Consider the following 7,964-nt stretch of genomic DNA (forward strand, 5'->3'; position numbering starts at 1 on the left):
TGTGTAACATAGATTTAAGTGAACAAAAACATCCTGCAAAGTTTTATATATGAAAGTTCACCGTAAAAAAAGTTATTGTCTCTCAAAAGTAGGAGTCGACTCTGAGTCAATTTAATGAATCGTTTTTCCAATGAGTCATTTTCCTTTTCGTTGTGACGTCAAGGCGAAAAATTATCAAATTGGCGCGCCCACTCATTGCTGCGCGCAGACACCAGGAAAACTTGAAAACATCATGTCGACAACAAGACGCTGTGTTCTGAAGTGCGTATCAAAAGCGACCTTTTTTCACTGCCCAGGGACGAGCATGTGAAGAATCAGTGGCTAGAGTTTATATTTACAACTATACCACACAAGTATAGCCCGAACCTTGTGCTGTGTTTGCCTCATTTTAATGACGATTGCTTTACTGAACACGAGCGGCTTTCAAGTGTGGATTCAGTGAGCGGTTGATACTGAAGGAAGGTTCAGTACCAAGTTTATTTGGATCAGCTTCCTCCTCCGAATCACAACCTGTAAGTATTATTAATAATTGTTGCTTTTATGTGTTTTTAGCATGCTTAACAAGTATTTGTGTGTGTTGTATGCGTTACGCTCAGTGCAGCTTCTAGGTCTCCAATGTCAATTTTTTGAAATATGTGAAATGTTTGTCGATGTTATTGGAGTTGTCATAAAGAATAGAGCAATAACTTGTAGTAATGCAGTGCTTTACCAATATGTTTATGCGTTGGGCTAACGCAAACAATAATTGATTGGGTGTTTTCCACCGAACTTTGGGCTATGATCGCTAATATAAATCAACTCAAATTCCTTCTCTGATTTAGATTGTTTTACTACAAAGCGGTGATGGGCATTCCGTTTCCGACAATCTCTGCACAGAGTATACCAATCACAACTGACTGGGTCATCTGACCAATCACCGCAGATTAGCATCACACAAAGGAGGGGTTTGGAAAAATGAGTCGTTGAACGAATCATTTGGGAGTCGGTGAGCAAATCAGGTAAACATAAATGCATATTATAAGACAACATTGTTTTTTGTCATTGCATGCATGTAAAAATGTTGTTGGGGACTCCCAAAACAATATTAGGAACATTTTAAATGCCATAATAGGTGCCCTTTAATACAATTCATGCTTTGAAAAGGAACTGTTATTGAAGGATGGGGCAGTTAAAAACACTTGGACGCGATCGCAAAACCTGTTTGTAAACAGTTTCATTCGTGAATATGTCATATGTCATGACTGTGTGACGGAGGTTATGGTGCTGACATCCTGTTTACGCATCCATTGATGCGACACAACGGCTTGAGGCTGTCTACACCGGGTGCGTCGACACAGACTTTCTAAACCCTTTATTTGTGTTGTTGGCGCAAAATGGAATGGGACATCTGTTTACTTTAAAATAAAAAAAGAGCATTTCATGACCCCCTTAAACACAACTACTTGTGTCAGATTAGTTGAAAAAGATTGTCATATATGTGCATCTCCTACAGGGGGCGCACCTATCCATTTCTATAGCGGACTCTCCATTTTTCCAAAGTGTGCACATTTTTTGTTGCATTAAGACACGTGTCTTCAAACAAGGTGAAATTAGGCTATACCATAGTAGTACTATTGATTTAAAGTATTTGGCTAATAAGTGCTGAAGAAAATGACAATTAATGTTTTTGTTATTAAGCAATTTGAGCCATCATAACCTACATTCATAGACATATTTCCAATAGAGCTGTTCTGTTTGTAGTCCAAAAACCCGGAAGAGAATTCGCCATGGGTTCCCTCGGCTTTTATAATATTCAACTTGTGAGAAAAATAAGGTCTGTGGTAAACCTTACTTGATTCGTGGACATTTTGTTCTACAACATATAGTAAATTATTCTGATTAAAAATTCACGTTTTAGGTGTGAAAGTGTCTAATTTATGTTTCGTCAATTACTTCTTCAAGTAATTTTGGCAGGGCGGAGGGCGGGGCCGGGTCGTGATCCTACACACCCGGTCCCATATTAGGCTAATCAAGCCTCCTGGATAATTCTCTTCAAGCACATGGGTAGTGTAGTTCTTCACCAGGAATTTCAATATTAAACATAACTTCTAAAATTTGAAGTTCAAATAATGCAAAGTGATGGCTTCAACAGACACATACTATCAATTAATAACTTAGGATCTCACTGTAGGTCTTTTTTTTTAACGTTTTATACGTTTTCATTTACAATGAATATGTTTATGGAAAAATGTATGGGATTTTTACTTCTTGCACTCTGTTGCAAATAAGTATTTGTAACACAGTTAAAGGATGGGCAAAGAGGAGGCGAGAACCAGCTTTTCAATATAAATAATGGTTTAATGGTAAACTTAAAAGAAGACACAAACACACACATGACGGACATGTCCGTAAACGATCTCGCTCTCTCGCACGAATCCCTGCAGTCAGCCTTTAACCCTCACGGATGCATAATTAGCCTAATACGGGACCGGGTGCGTAGGATCACGACCCGGCCCCGCCCTCCGCCCTGCCACATTCCTCCATTGTTCTCTCAGGCTGGGGAGCCCCCGGCGCCTTCTGCGCCGTCTGCCGGCAGGTCATCCCCATCTACCTGGACGAGGGAGGGGACAAGGGGAGGGAAACTTCAAAATTAAAATGGGGGTACTTCCTGTAACAGTGTAGTTCCCCCCCAAAAAACTGTAAAATTTAAAAGAGGGAAAAGGCCAACGCAGAGCGACAGTGAGAGAGAGAGAGGAGAGAGAGATGGAAAAAAAAAACTCTTACTCGCCAGTTCTCCGATACGCCGCAGCTTGTTCCTCGGCCACTCCTCCACCCTCTATCGGACGACAGCCGCGCCTCTCCGGGCGGATCCAAGGCAGTCCTCCAGCCCCTGGCGGACGGAACACCCCACCGCGTTCTCGGGGAATGGAAGGGGTCTCCCTCGCCCCTGGCAGCGTTTCTCTCGCTCCAGGCGGTCGCCAGTGAACCCCTCCCCGCTCGCGGTAGGCGGTCTTAAACCCCGCCGCATTTCAGCAGCCGGTAGGTGACTCCTGCGCCCCTGGCAGTGACCCTGACCGCTCCAGGCGGTCGGCTAGGAGCCCCTTCTCCCCTCGCGGTCGGCGGCCATCGTCCTCGTTCAGGCGGCTGGGCTCCTCGTCCCCCGGCAGATGGCCGCGGCTGCTCCGTTGGGGTGGACGGTAGTGGCGAGAACTCTACTACGGTGTATCCCTCCTCCTTCCCGGGTTTCGGCACCAGTGTAACACAGTTAAAGGATGGGCAAGGCGGAGGCGAGAACCGGCTTTTCAATATAAATAATGGTTTAATGGTAAACTTAAAAGAAGTCACAAACACACACATGACGGACATGTCTGTAAACAATCTCTCTCTCTCGCACGAACCCCTGCAGTCAGCCTTTAACCCTCACAGAGGCATAATTAGCCTAATACGGGACCGAGTGTGTAGGATCACGACCCGGCCCCGCCCTCCGCCCTGCCACAGTATTGTATAGATGACAGAGGTTTTGCTCTATGCTTTTATATTATGTAAAACAGTGATTAGAAAAGGCTTACAACAGTTTATTGTTTTTCTCAGAATTTTGTGTGGTCAAATTTGATTGACTGTCCTGAAAAGTTCTGGCCAGCTGCTCACCAGCTTTGTCTAGTGGGAAAAGTATGTCTAAAACTCCCCTATCACTGTCTCATAATCCCCTTATAACACCACACTATATTTAGAAACATATCTTAATCAGATCATTACTGTGATGTTCCTGTAACTGTCTCATCTACTTTAACACATGGGACCATACTTCATGCACAGTTATTAGCACATTTGAAACATTCAAGTGTTGCTCAATTAAAACAGGTGATACTCTGAGAAACTGGGGGGGGAAGGTTTTGAACAGCAGTTTATACTTTATTAGTCCTTTTTCATTTTATACTTCTCCATTCACATGACAGATATTTCACAGAGAGTTTTCACAGTATGCGTGCCCATCCCAGTCTTATAAACATTTAGATCAGCTTACAGTCTGACTTGTCTATATTTAGATGTAACCGCTGAGAACAACAGATCACCAACATATGAAACTTATTACAGTCTCAGCCTTATTGTGAAAGAGTGGAAACTATTAAGAGTGTTATGTGAAACAATGTCAGAAGACATTGATTTGGATTACCAGCTTGAATTAGAATTTGTTCAGACTCTTAAGGAAGATAGAGAGGACTCTATACAGTATGTGTGCAAAATCCAAATATCATAGAGTTATCAAATGATGATTGGATGAAAGACCCTGGTGTCAAGCTCCTCCCAGATGTGCTGTTGGGTAAATACAATCATGGGGGATGTTTAAAAGTGGGTGATGAAATATAGTGCTTGATTGACGTTTCTCCATATTTTGTGTTTTACACTTATTTAAATAGAAAGTGAATTTATTTTAAATAAAAAATGGACAAAAATAATATATATATATATATATATATATATATATATATATATATATATATATATATATATATATATATATACACAATACATATATATACACTTAACACTTTAGAAACACCTTTATACTTATTTATGCGATTCTCAGGATCATCAACCATCAGAATGGGGAAAAATTTTATATCAGTGATTTCAACCGTGGCATGATTGTTGGTGTCTGACAGGCTGGTTTGATTATTTCTGTAACTCTTGATCTCCTGGGATTTTCACTCTCATCAACAAGGCGTATCCTTCCACAGAACCACAACTCACTGGATGTTTTTTTGTTTTTGGCACCATTCTGAGATGTGTGTGAAAATCACAGGAGATCAGCTGTTACAGAAATACTCAAACCAGCCCGTCTAGTTTCAACAATCATGCCCCAGTCGAAATCACAGAGATTACAGTTTTTCCCCATTCTGTTGGTTGATGTGAACATTAACTGAAGCTCCTGACCCATATCTGCATGATTGTATGCACTTCAATACAGCCACACAATAGGCTGATTAGACAATCTCATTAATAAGTAGATTTACAGGTGTTCCTTATAAAGTGCTCAATGAGTGTATAAATATATACTCTGAGAGTATATATAAACAGTACAGATATACTGTTAATACAGGGTTTGGGAGTAATGGAATACATGTAAAGGGATTACATATTTAAAATACAAAATATTAGTAACTGGATTCCACTACTGTGACAATTTAACTAATTGGTAATTAGAATACAGTTACATTCAAAAAGTATTTTGATTTCTGAAGATTTAATATTTAGTCAATTCAGATGGAAAACATTTATTTGATGCGATCTGAGGAATGTTTGAACATTGGTGAAACAATTTCTCATAATGTGTTGCATTCATACGAGCAGACAGAGGGCGCTTTCACACTGTTAGTGAAAAGGAGGATTCGACGTCATTGATGAACAATATGTGGTTGTGTACACTCTGTGGGGGTTTTAAAGTTTGGAGCAGCAGAAATAGTTAACCTTGTGTAAATTGTCATGTGAAACTTTAACTAAATTGATTTTTCTAACCCTTTTACATGCACTTGTTACCTACCACGATTAATTTTATTTCAAGAAAATGATCGTACATGTTTAAGAATATCAGAAAATGTATTTTTAATGTAAGTGTATTTGTATTTGCAAATTATTTTTTTTCACTTCTTATTAACTTGTGTATAGTCAAAACAGGTAAATAAAAAAGTGCCTGTGCTGAAGGAGTAATCCAAAGTATTCAGATTAAGTTCCTGAAAAAGTAACTCTCCCAACCCTGTATATATATACAGGTGAAACTCGAAAAATTAGAATATCGTGCAAAAGTTCATTAATTTCAGTAATTCAACTTAAAAGGTGAAACGAATATATTATATAGACTCATTACAAGCAAAGTAAGATATTTCAAGCCTTTATTTGATATAATTTTGATTATTATGGCTTACAGCTTATGAAAACCCCAAATTCAGAATCTCAGAAAATTAGAATATTACATGAAATCAATAAAAAAAAGGATTTTAAATACAGAAATGTCGGCCCTCTGAAAAGTATAATCATGCATATGTACTCAGTACTTGGTTTGGGCCCCTTTTGCATTAATTACTGCCTCAATGCGGCGTGGCATGGATGCTATCAGCCTGTGGCACTGCTGAGGTGTTATGGAAGACCAAGATGCTTCAATAGCGGCCTTCAGCTCTTCTGCATTGTTTGGTCTCATGTCTCTCATCTTTCTCTTGGCAATGCCCCATAGATTCTCTATGGGGTTCAGGTCAGGCGAGTTTCCTGGCCAATCAAGCACAGTAATACCATGGTCATTGAACCAGGTTTTGGTACTTTTGGCAGTGTGGGCAGGTGCCAAGTCCTGCTGGAAAATGAAGTCAGCATCTCCATAAAGCTTGTCTGCTGAAGGAAGCATGAAGTGCTCTAAAATGTCCAACACCAGCCAATGACATGGCTCCCCAAACAACACTGTAGACTGTGGAAACTTCACACTGGACTTCAAGCATCTTGGATTGTGTGCCTCTCCATTCTTCCTCCAGACTCTAGGACCTTGGTTTCCAAATGAGATGCAAAATTTGCTCTCATCAGAAAAGAGGACTTTGGACCACTGAGCAACAGACCAGTTCTTTTTTTCTTTAGTCCAGGTAAGACGTTTGACATTTGAAGCCCATGTCCAGGACCCGTCTGTGTGTGGTGGCTCTTGATGCAGTAACTCCAGCCTCAGTCCACTCCTTGTGAAGCTCCCCACACATTTGAATGGCCTTTTCCTGACAATCCTCTCCAGGCTACGGTCATCCCTGTTGCTTGTGCACCTTTTTCTTCCACACTTTTCCCTTCCACTTAACTTTATATTAATGTGCTTTGATACAGCACTTTGAGAACATCCAACTTCTTTTGCAATTACCTTTTGAGGCTTTCCCTCCTTGTGGAGGGTGTCAATGATGGTTTTCTGCACAACTGTCAGGTCAGCAGTCTTCCCCATGATTGTGAATTCAACTGAACCAGACTGAGAGACCATTTAAAGGCTCAGGAACCCTTTGCAGGTGTTTAGCTGATTAGAGTGTGACACTTTGAGCCTACAATACTGAACCTTTTCACAATATTCTAATTTTCTGAGATTCTGAATTTGGGGTTTTCATAAGCTGTAAGCCATAATCATCAAATTATATCAAATAAAGGCTTGAAATATCTTACTTTGCTTGTAATGAGTCTATATAATATATTCGTTTCACCTTTTAAGTTGAATTACTGAAATTAATGAACTTTTGCACGATATTCTAATTTTTCGAGTTTCACCTGTATATATATATATATATATATATATATATATATATATATATATATATATATAATATGTAATGTTATATGTAAATATATATGCATATATTTTAAATAATGCATGTGTTATGAATAAATTGAAAACTCAGAACCAATAAAATACCCACATATGTCATCGGCTCATTAGGGGATTCAAAATCAATCTTATAGTAGTGTATATTTCCCTCTGCTAAATTCTACTTGCTTGTGTTTATGAATACTTTTTAAATGTGAGGTCACATTGAGGAGCAGCTAAAGACCACTCTTACATGTGACAGGCACCTAGACAATGCATATGAACTCCTTACAATATCTATTGTGATTTTGCAAAACTGAAGCCCTATATTTTATGAACACTTTTGTCTTGAATAAAGTGAGCAAGTCAATCAACTGTCATAATAAAACGCTATGATTTTGTGTCAAGGATAGTATGATTTGCTCTCTCTGGAATTAGAGTTGACAGTTCAGGGCACTTTAGGAATTAAGATCAGAATGTAAAGCACTGGGGTGGATCAGATTCCCATGCAGACGTGTGGCCAGTCTGATTGGAGGACAATGTTGTCGCACCTCATGATTTGTTGAAATGTAGGGTCTGATTCTATTTCTGGGTAATTCAGTGGTGATATCATCAGTAGTGCTCTCCACTCAGCTGCGCATCTTGCATATTTATCAAACTGACCTCTCCAAAG

Source organism: Xyrauchen texanus, chromosome 14 (genome assembly GCF_025860055.1).
Source record: "Xyrauchen texanus isolate HMW12.3.18 chromosome 14, RBS_HiC_50CHRs, whole genome shotgun sequence".
NCBI lineage: Eukaryota > Metazoa > Chordata > Actinopteri > Cypriniformes > Catostomidae > Xyrauchen > Xyrauchen texanus.